Genomic DNA, 19,220 nt, shown 5'->3' with positions numbered 1-19,220 from the left:
CATCAAGGATAGAACACCAGAGAATTATACCCAAAGACCCAAGATTGTCCTAAAAGGCATTGGATCTTCTTCCGAACATGCCTTTGAATGTAATGTTACAACTCATCGAGGTAAGTTAGCTTTTCAAGGTGCTTCAGTTAAAAACACCACTTCCTCATCAACCAAACCTGAGCATGAGCTTGTAGAACAATTAGGGAAGACACCCGTGCTTATGTCCATCCTTGAGATCTTACGCATATCCCCTGCACATAAAGCCATTCTTGACAAAATCTTGAGAGACACTTATGTTCCTATTGATCTGAACGTGGACCAGTTTCAAGCCATGGTGGGACACCTTTCCATTCCACACTCCCTTACATTCACAGAAGCTGACGACGCCTCCGTGAGCCAACCACATAACACACCTTTACACATTGAAGTATTCCTACACAAACATCAAATAAAGCGAGTCCCGATAGATGGAGGAGCAGGTCTAAACATTTGTACATTGAACACTATTAAACAATTGGGATATTCTTATAAAGTTGTGAATTCTAGAAACAAAATTACCATCAAAGCATATGATGATGAAAAGCGCTCATCCAAGGGCACAATTACCTTACCTCTCAGAGTTGGGCTAGTTACAAAGGATGTGGTTTGTCAAGTCCTGGATTTATATCTCACATACAACATACTTTTGGGACGTCCATGGATTCATGAGATGAGTGTAGTCCCTTCTACATATCATCGATGTATCAAGTTTCCACACAATGGAGTTGAAGTGACTGTCAAAGCTGACCCAAATCCATTCATATATTGCAACAATATGCGACCTAGATCAGAAATAACAATCCCAGTCAACCAAGAGACTATTCCTTCATCAACATATGTTGATTCAGAATCCTTGAAAGCTTCTACATTCAAACAAACAGAGCTAAAAGAAAAATTGAAGATTAAAGACATGGGATGTGGTGAGTACATCTTTCATGTTGATCAAGTCCCATTATCTCCTAAGGTATTCAGTCAACGGGAACAATCTATAAACAATTTGCAAGGAATTGGGTATGAACCACCTTGTGATGTGGCTACTAAGTCTGAATGTAAATCTCCTCTAGTGGTGCAAGCAACTCTTGATATCAATAGTCCTAAGAGTGGTTCCAGCGAAGAATCTATTGAGCATATTGCCAGCCCTCTTGAGAACTCACATAGCTTTACCATATCGTTCACTCATTCCATTTTCACTCTACTCCTAGACTTGGATCAACAAGAATCACAAAAGCCCTTATTAATTGGGGATTACAAATCAAGCTTTCAAAAGAAAAATCTAAAAGTAAAAAATAAAGCAAAGTCCTTTAGTCTAAATCAAAATCAAAAGCTATTGGACTCTACAAAAATCAAAGTCAGGGATAAAAATCCTATTAAGAAAAAAGAGAAAGAGATGATCTCCACTAATATAAAAATAACTGGGGGCAAAAGTTCTATAATTTTAAGTCAAAAAGCATACTTGTTGATCCTAAGTCTCCATCATGTTATCTTACTTTCACTTATTTTCACAATCATAAGCCTTCATTCCTCATCCACTTGTTCCACACATCCATTCCCTTCTGGCAATTCATCATGAACCTTTAATGGAACTTTCGAGGGACTTTCTTATCAGGGATGCCAAAACTTCTTTAGGTGACACGCATACAGGCCTATGTAGTCCACACATTAGTAATTCTATCTCAGTTCCTTTATCAAGGAAGACAATCACTCGAGCTACACATCATTCAGTCAAGGAACAATACAACTACAATCATAAGGTCAAGCCTCGTACATTTGAAGTAGGTGACTTAGTTCTCAAAGAGAATCCAAGAAATCAACAAGACAAAGAGAAGAAGGGCAAGTTCAAACTAAATTGGCTTGGTCCTTACATCATCACAACAACATATGGATCCGGTACATATTAGCTCTCAACCATAGAGAGTGAACCTTTGGAGGATCCTATCAACAACATGCACCTTCGCAGGTTTCACACATAGCTCTTCAGAGTATCCCAATTCAAAAATACAAAAAATAAAAAATAAAAATAAAATTAAAAAAGACAAAAAAATCATAAAAATAAAAAATCGTTACTTGGTGAAAACCTGGCAAATAGGCACCTTGTGACACAAAAAAATTGAAAAATCAAAAAAGTAAAGAGAAATAAATTCGTCCAATGGTGAAAACCACTTCGGTGGCGCCCTAGGCAAGTACCATGGAGAAAACCGGGTCACCGGCGCCATGTGTAGAGACATTGCTCCTCCCTCCTTTAGGATTCCATTTCATCCATTTATTTTGCATACACTCACAGCCCCTCCACTCATAATAAACTTATCCATTCCCATCATGGCTTGTTTTGATCTACACAAGATTGGTTAGCCATTCATAATAATCTTTCCTTTTCACCCCTTTTCATCCATAATAAATCAGCTCCTATCTGTGGCTAAGGCAAATCCTACGTCTAGTGATGGGTGTGGAACTGAGAGCATCACACGTTTTGAGGAGTACAGTTTCTTTCTATCCGCGCATAATCCACAATAAAACAACGTTTGCATCGCAAATCCACAATAAAGTTTCGTCTTCTTCACAATAAAGTATCAGTTTCATGGATTCATTCAGTTTCAAATGAGACAACAACAGCAATGGGCTTTTAACAAATCAAATCTTTTAACAGACTTAGACAACATTATGGTTCAGTGCTATCTATCCTTTTGTGAAATTAAACATTGTGACCACAGTCAAATAGACTTATACAAGTGACAAGAGACACTAAACTTGAGGACTATAGTGGATGTTGGTGTCGAGTCTTAGTTTTCTTTTGATTTTATCTTTTTAGTGACATGTCTTTTAGCTTTTCCAGGATGTCTCTAACTAGAGATTCTATCTCTAGGATGTCTTTGAATAGAAAGGCAAGGATGGGGTATCGTCACCTATTTTCTTTGCTGTCTGTGGATTGTCTCTTAGTAATCCTATGACTTGTCCAAGGATATGAGGACACTGAGAGTCTAGTATGAACTGGGGCATTCCTTGTTTGTGACTATCTGATCTCCATGCAAATGGGTATAATGACTTTCTGGGTCGAACATATGCCTAAATTGTCATAACCTATTTTACCATAATAAAGCTCAATGATGATAATGCACAAGAATCTCTTTCACGTTCGTAAATAGTTATTTGCAATATCATATTCATCTGCAGTTCATACATTCACATTTACATAGGCTTAACATATTAAAAACATAAAAGAACAAAAATATTGCATTCCATCATGTACATATTTGCATCCATATCATAAGCATCACATAGAAATCATGCATAAAACACATAGAAGCATCACATAGGTAGACATGCATATAGCTGCCGCAAGGATGAATCTCATATGTGTGTGTGTGTGTGTGTGTGTGTGTGTGTGTGTGTGTGTGTGTGTGATGATGATACAATGATGTCAAAATCATATGGCTACAATCACCCGAAGGTGTCTACATCATCATACAAAATGGTACAAAACTGGTACATAGGGAGCCCTTTAAGGCTATGATGAACTCCCTCCCTTAGAGCCAGTTGGCCTCGACAGAGTCTGAGCCCTGGAAGTGTTGAAATATGGTGACTGATCATCAAAGTATTGTACACTCAGCATGTATCCTTACTAGGATCTGGGGTCGGGTCGAGCCCCGGACCCCGGGTGGGGGTTTGGGGACGGCAGCCCCCAAAGCAGGCGAAGCCCGCTACGAAGAAAAAAAAATTTGCCGTTTTTTTTTTTGTTGATGAAAACCGACATTGTAATAAAACCCTAAAAAGACCGACTTTGTTTGTTGCCCTAAAAATGCATGTTATAAGCGGTTGGGATGCTTAAGGCATTGTAATGTTGATGTACTATTTTTGCTGGATAATAAGAAAGATTGGACGACTGTGTATGGTGGACGTAACCCATTCTGGGTGAACCACGTTAAATCTCTGTGTTATTTGTGTCCTACTTTATTCCTTTATCTTTTGTATTTAAATCTGCATATAATTGTTAGTTCATATTTGCTTCGGATCTGCTTGAAACCCTAACAATTGGTATCAGAGTGAGGTTTTCTGTAAATTGGCAGGACTTTCAGATTTGAGTGGGAGCAATGGAGGATTCCAAATGCAAGGTCGAAAAGTTTAACGGCCAAAATTATCAATTATGAAAAATGCAGATGGAGGATTACCTATATCAAAAGGATTTGTAGCGGCCATTAGAAGGAAAGACAGAAAGTGACCACAATGTCAGATGAAGAATGAGACATTTTAGATAGAAAGGCACTAGGATCCATTCGATTGTGCCTTGCACCGTCTGTAGCTTTCAATATAACAGAAGCAAAAATGGCTGTAGATTTGATGGCGACATTGGCTAAGCTGTATAAGGAACCCTCGGCTTCGAATAAGGTATTTCTTATGAAGCGTTTGTTTAATTTGAAAATGAGTGAGGGAGGATCTGTAGCGGAGCACTTAAATGAATTTAATACAATTACCAGTCAATTGTCTTTAGTAAAAATTACTTTTGCAGAAGAGGTTAGGGCTCTCTTGATTTTATGTTCTTTGCCAGAAAGCTGGAATAGCTTGGTTATGGCTGTAAATAACTCTATCTCTGGAAAAAATACTTTGGTATTTGATGATATTGTTGGTGTTATCCTAAACGAGGAAATGCGAAGGAAAAGCACAAGTGAGACTCCAACATCATCAAGTAGTGTTTTGAATGTGGAGAACAGAGGAAGATCAAAGGAAAGAGGAAAAGGCCCTTGGAATGAGAAATCATGAGGGAAGTCAAATAAATGACGCTCTCAATCTAGAGGAAAGAAAGATTGCTGGTACTGCGGAAAGCCTGGTCATCTAAAGAAAGACTATTGGTCTCGAAAAAACAAAGAAGGAGACAAAAATGAAAACGACAGTAAGGAAGCTAATATTGCAAGTAATACTTTACAATATTCTTTAATCTTATGTTTGGATAATGTTAATGATTCCTGGGTAATAGATTTTGGGGCTTCATTTCATGCTACACCCCATAGAAAATATTTTCTAGATTATGTTCAAGGTGATTTTGGACAGGTATATTTGGGTGATGATGAGCCCTGTCAAATTGTTGGAAAAGGAAAGATAAAGATCAAGTTGCTGAATGGTAATGACTGGTTTCTGCAGAAGGTAAGACATGTTCCTAACTTAAGAAGAAATTTAATTTCTGCAGGGCAACTAGGTAGTGAAGGTTGCATAGTTACCTTCTCAGACAGTATCTAGAAGGTCAGTAAAGGATCATTAGTAGTAGCTAAAGGTGTGAAGGTAGGCACATTATATCTGTGTACTGGTAACACTTACTCTACCTTAGCTGCTACAGATAAAGTTATTGCAGGGACAACAACAATAGATGTTGCAAGAACAGATTCGATAATGTGGCACCATAGGCTTGGGCACATGAGTGAGAAAGGGATGAAAATCTTTCACTCCAAAAATCTATTGCCATGACTAAAGAAGATTGATTTAGAGTTATGTGAAAACTGTGTTTTTGGCAAACAGAAAAGAATCAGATTTCTCAAGGTTGGGAAAGAGAAAAAGACTGAGAAGTTAGAGCTTGTGCATTCGGATGTATGGGGACCGACTCAGGTATCATCTCTTGGTGGCTCTTGTTATTATGTTATTTTTATTGATGACTCAACCAGAAAAACATGGGTATATTTCCTAAAACAAAAATCAGATGTTTTTGAAACTTTTAAGAAATGGAAAGCTTTGGTTGAGAATGAGATAGGAAAAAGGTTGAAGTGTATCAGATCGGATAATGGAGGTGAGTATTGCAACAAGGCATTTGAAGATTACTGCTCCTTAAATGGGATTAGAAAGTAGAAGACAGTTCCAGGAACTCCACAGGAAAATGGTGTCAGAGAGAATGAATAGGACTATCATGGAACGCACGAGGAGCATGAGATTGCATGCTGGATTGCCCTTACATTTTTGGGTAGATGTTGTACATATTGCTATGTATTTGATAAATAGAGGACCTTCAACCCCTTTGGATGGTGGTATTCCAGAGGAGGCATGAAATGGTAAAAAGGTAAATTATTATTTTCTGAAAACCTTTGGTTGTGAAGCTTTTGTCCATGTTGATAAAGAAAACAAAACCAAGCTTGATGCTAAATCTCAGAAATGTACCTTCATTGGATATGGGATAGATAAATATGGCTATCGGTTATGGGATTTTGAAAATAAGAAAATAACTAGAAGTAGAGATGTTATATTCAATGAGAAGGTTATGTATAAAGAACAGATGTAGGAAAAGAAGCATGAATAGGATAAGCAAGAATATGTGGTGTTGGATGAGATTCCTGAAAATGAAATGCCGCAGGTACCTAATGCTCAGCAACAATAGAATGTCCCACAAACTCCTGCAAGTGTTAGACATTCTACGAGGTCAAGTAGACCCCCTGAAAGATTTTCTCCTTCTTTGTATTCTATATTATTAATTGATTCTAGTGAACCAAAAGAATATGAAGAAGCAATGCAGGTGGATGCCAAACAACAGTGGGAGCTAGGCATGAAAGAGGAGATGGACTTCTTAATGAAAAATAAGACTTGGGACTTAGTCCCTTTACTTGAAAAAAAAAGAGTCTTGCCTAGCAAATGGGTTTATTGGTTGAAGGAGGAGGAAGAAGGTCAGAAAAGATATAAGGCCAGACTTGCGGTAAAAGGTTTTGCACAGAAAAAGGGTATAGATTATGATGAAATATTTTCTCCAGTTGTAAAAATGGCTTCAATTAGAACTGTACTTAGTCTTATGGTTGCAGATGATTTACATCTTGAGCAATTAGATGTGAAAACAACTTTTCTCCATGGAGATTTGGAGGAGAAAATTTATATGTTGCAACCACATGGATATGAGGTCAAAGGTAAGGAGAACTTGGTGTGCAGGTTAAAGAAAAGTTTGTATGGCCTAAAGCAAGCACCCCGACAATGGTATTTAAAATTTGATAGCTTCGTAGCTGAACACAGTTATCATAGATGTCATTCTGATCATTGTATATATTTTAAGAGATTGGATAATGGCAGTTATATTATCATGTTGCTTTATGTTGATAACATGCTTGTTACTGGGTCTAACATGGAACACATAAATGATCTTAAACATAAATTAGCCAGGTCATTTGCTATGAAGGATTTGAGTGCAGCTAAGCAAATTCTAGGTATGAGCATTACACGGAACAGAAAAAATAGAACCTTGAATTTGTCTCAAAGTGAGTATATAAAAAAGGTGTTGAAAAGATTTAACATGTAGGAAGCAAAAGCAGTTAGTACACCTTTGGCTAGTCATTTCAAAATGACTAAGGAGATCTGCCCAAAGGCACAGGAAGAGGTAAAGAAAATGTCTAACATCTCGTATTCATCAACTGTTGGCAGTATGATGCATGCAATGGTATGCACAAGGCCAACTATTGCACATGTAGTGGGAGTTGTGAGCAGGTTTATGAGTAATCCGGGTATGAAATATTGGAATGCTATGAAATGGATCCTTTAGTATTTGAAAGGAACCACTATGAAGGCATTATGTTTCAAAGGATCTAATGCTGCTTTGAGTGGATTTGATGACTCTGATCTGATAGGTGATATTGATTCACGAAGGAGCACTATAGGATATGTTTTTACTATAGGGGGAACTGCAGTCAATTGGATTTCTAGGCTGCAAAAGGTTGTTGCACTTTCAACCACTGAAGCTGAGTATGTTGCTGCTACAAAAGCTAGCAAGGAGATGATTTGGTTACAATGTTTTCTAGAGAAATTAGGTCAGACATAGGAGGAACGCCCATTGTATACTGATAGCCAGAGTGCCATTCATCTTGCGAAGAACTATGCTTTTCATTCAAGGACAAAGCACATTCAGCTCATGTACCACTTCATATAGACTGTTTTGGAGGAGGGTCAGTTACGGCTTGAGAAGATTCACACAAGTGAGAATCATGCCGATATGTTCACGAAGGCAGTTCCACAGGAGAAGTTGATTTCTTCATCAGTTTCTATTGGTCTTCTTGATTGATAATTATGGAATTTATACCAGTCGAGTCCTAGTGTTTTATCCAGCAGATGTTGCATGTATAGTGGTGTCGTGTAGTATCAGTCTCCAAGTGGGAGATTGTTCGGTGTGGAGCCTGATCAGTCTCCAAGTGGGAGATTGTTGAAATGTTGCATGTATAGTGGTGTCATGTAGTATCAGTCTCCAAGTGGGAGATTGTTGAAAGATGGCGACTGATCAGCAAAGTACTATACACTCAGCACGTATCCTTGCGAAAAAAATTTTTGCCATTTTTTTTGTTGTTGTTGATGAAAATTGACATTATAATAAAACCCTAAAAAGGCCGACTTTGTTTTTTGCCCTAAAAATGCATGTTATAAGCAGTTGGGATGCTTAAGACATTGTAATATTGATGTACTATTCTTGCTGGATAATAAGAAAGATTGGACGACTGTGTATGGTGGACGCAACCCATTCTGAGTGAACCACGTTAAATCTCTGTGTTATCTGTGTCCTATTTTATTCCTTTATATTTTGTATTTAAATCTGCATATAATTGTTAGTTCATATTTGCTTCGGATCTGCTTGAAACCCTAACAAGAAGGACCCGCCCCAGGATCATCTCTCCTGTCCCCTCTATCTGGTGGTGGTGGAGGACCCATAACTCCACCGCTAGATGCTTGTCTCTTGTCCCTCCCTCCAGTGGTCATCACTGTCCGCAATGGTCTATGAAAGCTCCTAGCCCGCTGCTCTAGTGGCACTGCTCCATAGTATAGGTCTCTCCAGTAGCCTATCTCCTCCCCGACTCACAGAACATAGGCGTATCTAGCTCCTGTGTCCTTTGTTGCCTATCTCCCTGCCGTCAGTGTTGTCTTGGCCTATGTATAACACTGGATACCTTGATCCCTCTCCCGCTTAGTGTCCCTCTGCTGTCTCCTGAGCCTATCCTTCTTCTGCTCGAGATCCTTGATCTCATCTGCTTGTTCTTGGCAGATCTCCCTCAAAGCTAGTAACTCATCCTCCTCCTCTCCACCCTCACCCTATCCCTATACCTGTGGTTGCTCCTGTGGTTGTCCCTGTCCCTATCCCTATCCCTGTCCCTATCTGGGAACATGTTGTTGGCACCTATAAAGGCAATCCACCTTTGCCTCTCATCATGTGAGCCTACCTCACCTCTCCACCCTCTCTCCACGAAGCCACTCTCCTCTCTCCTACTGCACTCTGCCTCCTCCATCGGCCTCTACCTCCTCCATCTCCATCTATCGCCTCCCTTAGATCTATCAACCGTGGAAATAGATGCTCTGCCCAATATGTAGTATACTCTGCATCCATCCCTGCATCCTTTATCTCTAGCCACACATCCCAAGGCAAGGGAATCATCTCTACTAGTTGCGTCACTGCCTGATCATAAGACAACATTGGCTCGAAGTGTGCCTTATCTCTCACTGTCCGAGCATACATCCTGGAACCCTCTGGCATCCACTGTATCCTGTCAAACTGCCTATCCACCCTATCCACCAATTGTCTCTCAAGAACATATGGCGTCTGCTCAGTTAGATATATGCTCCTAAACACATATGGAAGCTCCACTGCGTCATCCTCCCACTCCTCGCACTCTCGATACGACCTCCATACTATAGTGTCGATCTCATCAATGACCCTGCGCCAGTACTCTAATCTCTCAATCCGCGGCTGGGATGTAATCATATCATACATACGTACAAAATTGCGCCCATGGCCCCTGCCTTTGAAATGAATCAGTCGTGTCACCGACATATGCTCATATGCCCACACCTGCAACAATGTAACTCCACAGCCCAATCCTGCTGATCCATGGTATACAAACTGATGTAACTCATAGTATAAGTGTGCCAGCAGACACGGTCCCCATGCAAACCTAGTGTGCTCTGTCACCAATGTCTCTAGTGTACTCCCCCAGCCCACAACCAATCCTCGTGTCGCCCTATCCAGACAAAGGAACCCACTGACCACTCCGACCAACATTGCTGGTAGTGCTAATCATGTCCATGCCATGGTATCCCAAGCCACGTGTCCAACCCTCATCTCCAGTCCCGGATCCTAGAACACTTGTCTCAGTGCATCCTTGTCTCTGTCTCGGTCGTAGGGTATTAACTTCCCATCGATCAGTATCCTCTGAATCCTGTAAACATCCTCTAAGGTGACTGTCATCTCACCCATCGACAAATCAAAACTACAAGTCTTTGAGTGCTATCTCTCAGCCAGCACAGTTAGCAACCCCATGTTCGCCTGAAACTCAAACACATACAAAATATATCGCAGGCCCATAGCCTGAACCGCTGCTCTCTCCTCAACTATCAGTTCTGCTTGCAAACTCTGAGTCGACAGGAATCTCTCTTGTGACTCCAACATACGTAGGTCCTCCTGTAGTCAAGCAAATCAACTGTGTCAATCATAGTGGCATTCCCCGTTCATCACAAAATGTTGCTTATTATCCCAGTACTTATGGTACTCTATCCTAGTGACACTCCATGTTCATCACAAAGTGTTGTTGTTTATCCTAGTGGTACTCCCTGTTCATCACAAAGTACTACATTTTTTTGCACCCCTTGTTCATCACAAAGTGCTGCTCTTTTTAGTACTCCCTGTTCATCACAAAGTACTATGTTTTGGCATTCCCTATTCATCACAAAGTGCCTCGATCTATCTTATCCTCGAGCCTCTGCTTGAGTGTATCCTCTTGAGTAGTTTCCTAATTAGCAATGTATGTTCTATCACAGAATTGTCAATCCTAGCTATATCTGCTATCCTAGTCTTCCTTAGAGGACCTGCTTGAGTGTATGCTCTCAACAACTTATCCAATTGACAACGTATGTTCATCACAGAATTGCCGATTCGACTTAGAAGACATAAACGCGCCTATATAGCATAAACATGCCTGCACAACACAGATGCACTCGCATTTGACATAAACACCTTTGCATTCATAGACGCGCCTGATACAAACACAAACGTGCCTAGCCAACCCAGATGCACCTGACACCAGCACATACACGCTTTAGCATTTTTTGACCCCGCTTGACATTTCTAAAAGCATTAAATGTGCTACCTAATATGCATTTATGACAACAATTAATGCAACAAAGTACAAGGAGGTTTTGTGGTACTTATCGACTCTCCTGCATCTGCTGGCCTCTGAAATCCGCGAAAATGATCGAATCTGTGAACCAATGCCATCGTTGCTGACCGTTGTTGCTCTATTCTCTCTCTGCACTCTGATCTCTTGGATGTGTGGATGACAATGAGGATGTTTTCCCCTCATGGTCTATCTTATAGACTACCCTAGCCCTCATCTCTCGTGTTAGTCTTTGTTATCCTGTGACTTTGTCACTCTATCCGGTCAATCTATTCTAGCCTTTCTTTCTTATCGAGAGATTGTTTGCGATCTTTTCAGACATTTTCATCCAATCTCTCAAGGGGGAATACCATTCCCATCTTGGGGCAACTTTGTATCAATTTATCTTATCTTCTTTGAAACAATGTGACAAGCTGCATTGTCTCAAAGAGGGGCAAAATGTAGACACCTAAAATTGTCCAGTCTAATTAAATAAATATCTTTATTTATTTAATTATTTTAGCCTAATTCTTCTATTAAATAAATAAATCTTTATTTATTTAATTCATTCATTTATCCTTTTCTAGCCTTATTTCTCATTTAAATAAATATATTTATTTATTTAAATTATCTTTTTTCTAAATTAAATAAATATCTTATTTATTTAATTGATCCCGCTTCTTCTATTAATTAATTAAATCTTTATTTATTTAATTAATTCATTAGCCTTTTCCACTCATGACACGTGTCATTCATCTCTTAATTCATACACTACCTACCCTCTCATTATTTTATTATTTCCTCTACCTACCCTCTAATCATAACCGACCATTTATCTTTTACACCTCTCAATCTTATCCCTCCATTTCTTATAGTGTGTTCTATATAAAGAGATGCCTCCTCCATTATCAATCCCTCAACTACGCATTCTGACTTGACTACACTACGCTTTTGAACTTTCATATACGATCAAGCCTACTTGCAACCACATTTTCATTTTTTGTTGACCTCTTGTGCACACATAAAATCTGAGAGCAAATATATCAAGCAAGATCAATGGAGATAGGAAGAATGGATATCCAAACCCTATTGGACATGTGATGGTATAATCTTTGTGATTTCATTTGATTTGCATTGTCTTAGGTAATCTTCATATGTTATGGTGGATCTTTGTTGTTGTTAGGCTAGGGTTTTGTGGTTGAATCTATTTAGTCTTTCAATATTGTTGTTATCCATTTTCATCATAAACACCTCTAAACTCACTCAATTAGTAAATTTTAATTAATTAACCTAGTCATGTGATTCCTACAAATCACTTTTCCTAATCCCACTTAACCTAATTAATTCCTCTAGAATTTTTCATAATCATGCTTATCATTATTTCACAATTTTAAATTCCCACTCATGTCACATCAACATTGAGCCTCTCAAATAAAATTCAAATTTGTTTGAATCCCTCCATGCATCCTCATTTTGAAATTCAAATTTCCTTTCCCCCCTCTTCTCAAGGAATTTTATATTCCTGTTTATTTTCCCAATGCACCCTTGATCCATGCCTTCCATCTTAAATCAATCTCAAATGTCCATAAGCAAATCAATCTTGGCCTTTCATTGGCCTCTTCCAATCTATAAATTGGAGGATCATTTCCTCACAAAAGGATCCACTTCTCATAGCATTCTCATGTTGCCCATTTCTCTTCTATCTTCCTGATCATACCCTCATAATGCCCAAATATCCTCTCATCTAATCCAATTCATCTCATTCATCCTCATCATCCAAATACAATCCAAACATAATCTTGTTGATCAAAGGAGGGCAATTCACATCCACATCAAGCAAGGAGCACATCGAGTGGAGCATCACAAGGGTGCATCTTCCACTTCATCAAGCTCAATCTGAGGGAGAGGTGAAAGACAAGGTATAAAGTGGGTTGTTTGCATTTGTGTCATTATTTGATTTATTTGCATTCTAACCTCCTTTGTCCCTTCATTCTTCATTCGTCTTTTTCCCCTCTTCATTATGGCACGCCCGGTGGGACCGACGTCCCTAAATCTAACTTTTTTGTTGAGTTTTTGTGATTTTTTTAGTCGCAGGTGTCGGAATAGCGCTAGTGACTGCAAACTAGCATGATTGTGGGATCAACGCGAGCACTACAGACTTTGGCGTGTGCGCGCGTGCTCTAGTGTGTGGGATTGGAGTTTGAAAATTTTAACCCGCCCTTTTGCAGGTTTGCAGATCAGCGTGAGCACCATGGGAACATCGCGTCTGCCTGCAACATCATCTCATTCATTCTCCTCTCTTATATTCTTCCACCTTCTATTTTTATTCCAGAATTAGTACTTAAAAACACACTAAAAAGGAAAAAAGTTAAAAATAAAATAAAATTAGTTAGTTTTGTGTCTAGTTATCCTTTTTTTTTAGGAAGTGTCGCTAGCGCGAGTGCTCTGCAAATGGCGCGGGCGCTTTGGCACAATCCCGCCCGTTTTTGAATTTTTAAAATTTAAATGTTTTGTTGTACTAAATTGTTTCAATACAACCACCATCCGAGCAGTGCATCCGCCTCAGGTATATTTTGCATTTTTTGAATTTTGTACTTTTCTGCATTTTCCCATTTTTTCTCTTTTCGGGCCCCGGTCTGGTTTTGGAAACAAGGGCCTCCCTTAAAAACCCTATTTCGATCTGCCTTGCAGCTGAAAGTAACCATAAAATAGTTGTTCGCCAGAAGCATAATATCCATCTCTCCCTCCAACACCCAAATCCATTGGGCCCAAGTTTCTAAAAATTGCAGCGAAACCCACAACCCCATAAACTTGCACTATAATGAGTGCTTCGAATAATATTCAATATCCTTTGAAATCATCTCCATTGGGATAGTCAACTTCGACCTCTCTTTACATCTTTCCAAACATCCATTGATTTTCATAACCCGCGAGCCACTAGACAAACCCAATCCATGCAACCCTGGACCGAAAGAAAATAAATTATTATCAAAAACCTTCGCACCTTGAGATGGTGACTTAGCACCAATTTCCAAATGGAAATCCATTGAATGAGAAGCACCAGATGGTTTGCCCCGAGCCATGACCAAATCCTCAGCCCAAGATAGGCATGCAAACTTCAAAACCACCAAATAGAGAGGGCACCGCAAAACCTACAAGCCTGCAACACCACACCATACAAGACTGGCAACAAAAAGAATGCAACAGAAAAGACAACCCCCCACACCCTACAAAAAAGATTATTTAGAACATCGATTTGCAAGAAAATGATCACCAAGTAAGAATATCCCCCCTACACGCAAGAAAAATCCCACCCCACGGAAACCCTCGGTCCACCAAATGACTTCCCACTCCCAATGGGTGCATGCAGCTCCTCCCTACCGCATGCAACCTAGGCCAAGATGGCCACAACCGCAAGAAGCAGGCGCATAGCCATTCTCACAATTTTTGACAATTCAATGATAATTATTCTTTTTCATTTTCTTTGGATCCTATTTTAAATCTGCATGCAAATAAAAATACGAAGATAATGAACTCTTTTTCTATGTTCATTTTGACAAAATGACATCATGAACAAAAGCCCAAAATGAAGAGTGAGACTGTTAAAACATTGAGGGCAATGCATAATAGGTTTTCCTATAATCCAAATTTCAATTTCAAGGGTAAAATATTTTATATATCTCTTATATTCTTAAAAATAATCCTCATTTTTTTAATTTTTTTTTTTTTTTTAATCATGTTCTACAAATGTTAGGCAGAAATTCACTTCCTTCTTCATGGATATTGCATTTTATAACAATAATCTATTTTAGAACAATATACAACATAAAGTTGTATGGTTGAAAAAGTAGTGTGATTCCAGGTGAGTTTTTTCACAATGTGAAAGCACATGTGCTAATTGCATTGTCAGAGCTTTGCTAGGGTACATATTCACCAATTTTTCTAATAGATTGTATTAGCAAGTTTAAAATTTAATCAATTGGGTTTTTCTTTATGTCAAATTTCTTGTTAACAATCACTTTTTCTTACCTTATTGATATGGATTTTTTGTGACTTATTGTCTCACTTTTATTTAAAAAATTTAGATGTAATACAACTTTCATTTTATTGGTGAAGTTATTTTCTAGGTGGTTTTGATCAAAAAGTCATGATATTTCTATAGCGTATAATGAAGCAGGTGGTATCATTAGAGCATTAGGATTATTGTATGCCTCTTAATTTGGGCATGACAAGAATCATGGAAGTTTCATGATTGTGAAAGCTCTTATCACAACCTAAGTATTTTTTTGGTGAGCTAAGTTTAGTTTGCTCATATTGTCTTGTACATGTGCATGATATGAATTTGTAATGATCATTGTATATTGAAATAAAAGCCATGATTAAAAGAGCCTTTGCAGTTTTAAGGATTCAATAAATTAAAAACAATTATTATTTCAAAACGTGCAACAATCGTGTTATTTATGCAATTATTAAAAAACAAAAAAAACAAAATAAAGATCTTAAGATTATGCTACAATGGTAAAAAAAATAAAATATATATGCTACAATGATGACTACGTGCAACGATTGATTTTTTTGTAACTGGCATGAATGACTCCATTTGTCATTTTGAGTGGGAATGACTAATTCTACGAATGATCTATATAATGGTGAAAATATTTCAGGGTACATTGTTGGGTATATTTATCAAATTTAAATATGCCTTTGTTTTTGTATTTTGTTACACTAAATCTTCAGTTGAGATTCTTGTAGTGAGTAATTTTTTGTGCACTCCAAATTCTACTTCATTTTTTAGAGTCTTCAATTGTCACTAAAAGAAAAAGTCTCCAAAAAAGTGAACATAAACGACTTGATAAGGATACATCAAGACTATTTTCATCAGGGCTTTTGGATCAAGTCTTTGGATTTATATGTAGGTAAGATTTTGGATGCCAGTAGATAAGATTGTCACTTATCGGGCTTGCTCATGCACACCAATTGTATGTGTCTCTCAAGGTTCACGAGGAAGGTAACCTCGACGCTTAAGCTCTCATTCTAGCAATAGAAAGGCTTAATAATGTGCAGGTTCCTAAGATTGAGTAGTTATGGTTTGTCACGTGTCAGCATTAGCAAAAACTATATAGAGTATTTTTTGTCAATTTGGTTGAATTTTGGAAAATGCTACAATAATGTGCAACTTTAAGTTTGATCAATTGACATAAGATGTATGTCTTTTAATCTCGTTGCCACATAATGATAAAACCAATCGCTCTATAAGATCTTAGACATATAATTTCATTTTTTACTCAATATGAAATTCAAGCATTTATTACGATATATTGAACAAGGAGATGTTTAATTTTTTTTTTTGGGTCATAATAATTTAATTTTATTAATAAAAGTTTTAAGCTTATATAGCACACCAAAAACCCACCCATATCATCAAGCCAACCCATACATCCATTCTATATCAAAAAAACCCCATTTAAACCCATAAAAACATCAAAACAAGCTCGATTATGCTCAATTACAAACATATACACATATACCGAGTATAATTTAAAACTACCAGTATACTAGAATATAGAACAAAGTTCTGATGAAGCAACAAACATAAAAACATACAAAAAAAAACACATTCAGGTGGAGCCACCACATAACTTGGGATGAGCACCATCTGCCTCTAACTTCCTCTTTCTTGGCCTTGACTTGCGTCCCACCTCCCGCCTTGCCTCCTCCATTGCCTCCCTCAACTCCTCCTCCACTTGCATCAATTCCACAAAGGTCTTTATTGCCTCCCACCCATGCTAAGCCAATGCCCGAAACCTCTCTTTCAGGTCACCTTCCTGCCATCATACAAATGGCAAATTATCTACAAGAACACCTCCATTGACACCTTCAGACACATCAAAGCCTTCTCCAGGAACCACCCATTTAAATAAAGAGTCCATCCCTAGCAAATACTCCTTAGGAACCAGATCCCTCATAACCATTTTCATGGTATCAACTGAGTCTTCAAATTCCAAACCCCATGCAGCCATTAATGGATATACATCCATATTTGTCCTATATCGGTGGCTAACACAATTTATCTCCTCCCACATGACCAGTTTCACAACATCAATTATCCTCTTATCTGTGAACCGAAAGAGGCCCTTCAATCTTCTATCAGATACTCTTCCAATAAAGGGAACCAGTCGCTTCTCAGTTTTGAATGTGAAGCTAGCCTCCATTGCCTCCACTTCAACAATACCACTACCTTTATAACCACAGCCAAACCACTCTTCAGCTAGGTTCCATGAACAAAGGATGATTTGTAGATAGAAATGCAAACAACAAGCAACAAAAAAACACAACTAAAAGCACAAAACATCTGTAAAGTGGAAAATTAAGAACTTAGCAAATTCTTCACGTGGGAAGGGAACATTCACCAAGCTCAATTTTCACTTGGGGAGGACTTTACATTCAAAAGAGGGGGATGAATCTAGTAGATCCAATCCTAAATGATGCAAGGACTAAATACTAAGTAGATTGGTTGTGATTGGAAAGCAATTGACCCTCTTTTGTAAGTTGATTAATTGAATTAAGATTAAGTGCTGGAAATGAAGACAAAGTATGTGAAAACAACAAGCTACAGATTCGGGATTCAGTCGTGCACCTGGATCTAAGAAGTTTGAGATGATTCAGAGCTACTTTGCAAAATCGGGCAAAATTTGCAGGGACCGTGTGTCCGGATAGGGGCACCCTCCAATTGGTCCTCCAGACTTTCCATGCATCGAAAAGGGTTTTTCTGTCTCTTTTAATAAATCTTAATTCTAGAAGTACAACTGCACACTTGTTTCCTGCACATAGAAATAAAGGGAAATGTGTTGGGAATAGGGGTTTGCCTTCAGGTCAAACCCCAGTTTTGGAATTAACCAAGTGGTTGAAATAATGTAAATGCAAGTAGATTTCCTCCTCTTTGAGGGGATGTTGAATTGCTTGAAAATGAAATGCTTACACCTCCTTGTGAAGTTTTGCTTGCCTCCACATGGAATTATGATCTCATGAAGTAGAATGATGATTTCCTCTTCAATGCTTGAAATATTGACTCTATTATTGCTCCAAAGCTTGAAGGAAGATTGAAAATGTTCAATTGCTCTTGAATGCTTGAACATTTGATCAATTTCATGATATGTCAAATGAGAGGGGAAATCCCTCTTATATACTTGCTAGTAGGATTAATTGATTGATTTTCCAACTTGAGCCGACATAGGGGGGCTTTCCTCGCTTCAAATTTGAGTTAGATCCAAGGGAGGGGGTCAAGATAGATCCCAATTAAGGGATCTCAGGGCACCACACCCTGGTCCTAGTGAGGACTAGGGCACTATGCCCAAGTCCTAGTGAGAACCAAGGTGCCATGCCCTGGTCCTGCCCTATTTTGGGGCACGATCAAGGTGGCCCTCAAGTTCCTTATTGAATTGCAAGGTGTTTTTGGTGTGCATGAGCATATTTAGGTTTCTGATCAGGCCAAGAGGCGCAAACACTAAGGCGAAAACCCAAATGTAGTTGAAAATTGTGAGGGGTGCAATTTTAGGATGTCACAACATCTATCAATGTGCCACCATTTCAAAAGCTGTCCAACTTCTCCTGCCATCGATTACCTTGCTCATAAATGCAGATTCATAAAGGCTCTGTCCTTGGCATGATACAAACATTCTAATCCTGCTGAAGCAACATTTACTCCAATGCTCTTTAAGCCATTAAGCACGTCTGCCATCTTCCTTCCCTGTACTTGCCAATATCTAGAATATGCACGACAACTTAAAGATCCGCTTCCACATCACTAGTTTGATGATTTCAAAAATCTTCAAAATGAGTTGCCTTTTCCAATTCGAATGACGTGGCCCAATTTGACAACACATCCGCCACCCCATTCCCTGTCCTACAAACATGAGAGACTCCAGAATCATCAAAAAGATTTAAGTCATTTTTTTTTATCTTTTTAACATAATTATCTAAAGTCCAAGCTTGTGTGTCCCCTTTAATTATTGCATTGAAAATTATTAGAGAGTCGCCTTCCAAATGGAAATTTGTGAAACCAAGTTTTAAACCCCATTCAACTGCCAATAGAGCTTCTTGAGCCTCCGCCTC

The sequence above is a fragment of the Cryptomeria japonica genome, chromosome 7 (assembly GCF_030272615.1).
Source record: "Cryptomeria japonica chromosome 7, Sugi_1.0, whole genome shotgun sequence".
NCBI classification, from domain to species: Eukaryota; Viridiplantae; Streptophyta; class Pinopsida; order Cupressales; family Cupressaceae; genus Cryptomeria; species Cryptomeria japonica.
The sequence above is the reverse complement of the archived record's forward strand: the minus strand, read 5'-3'. Positions refer to the sequence as shown.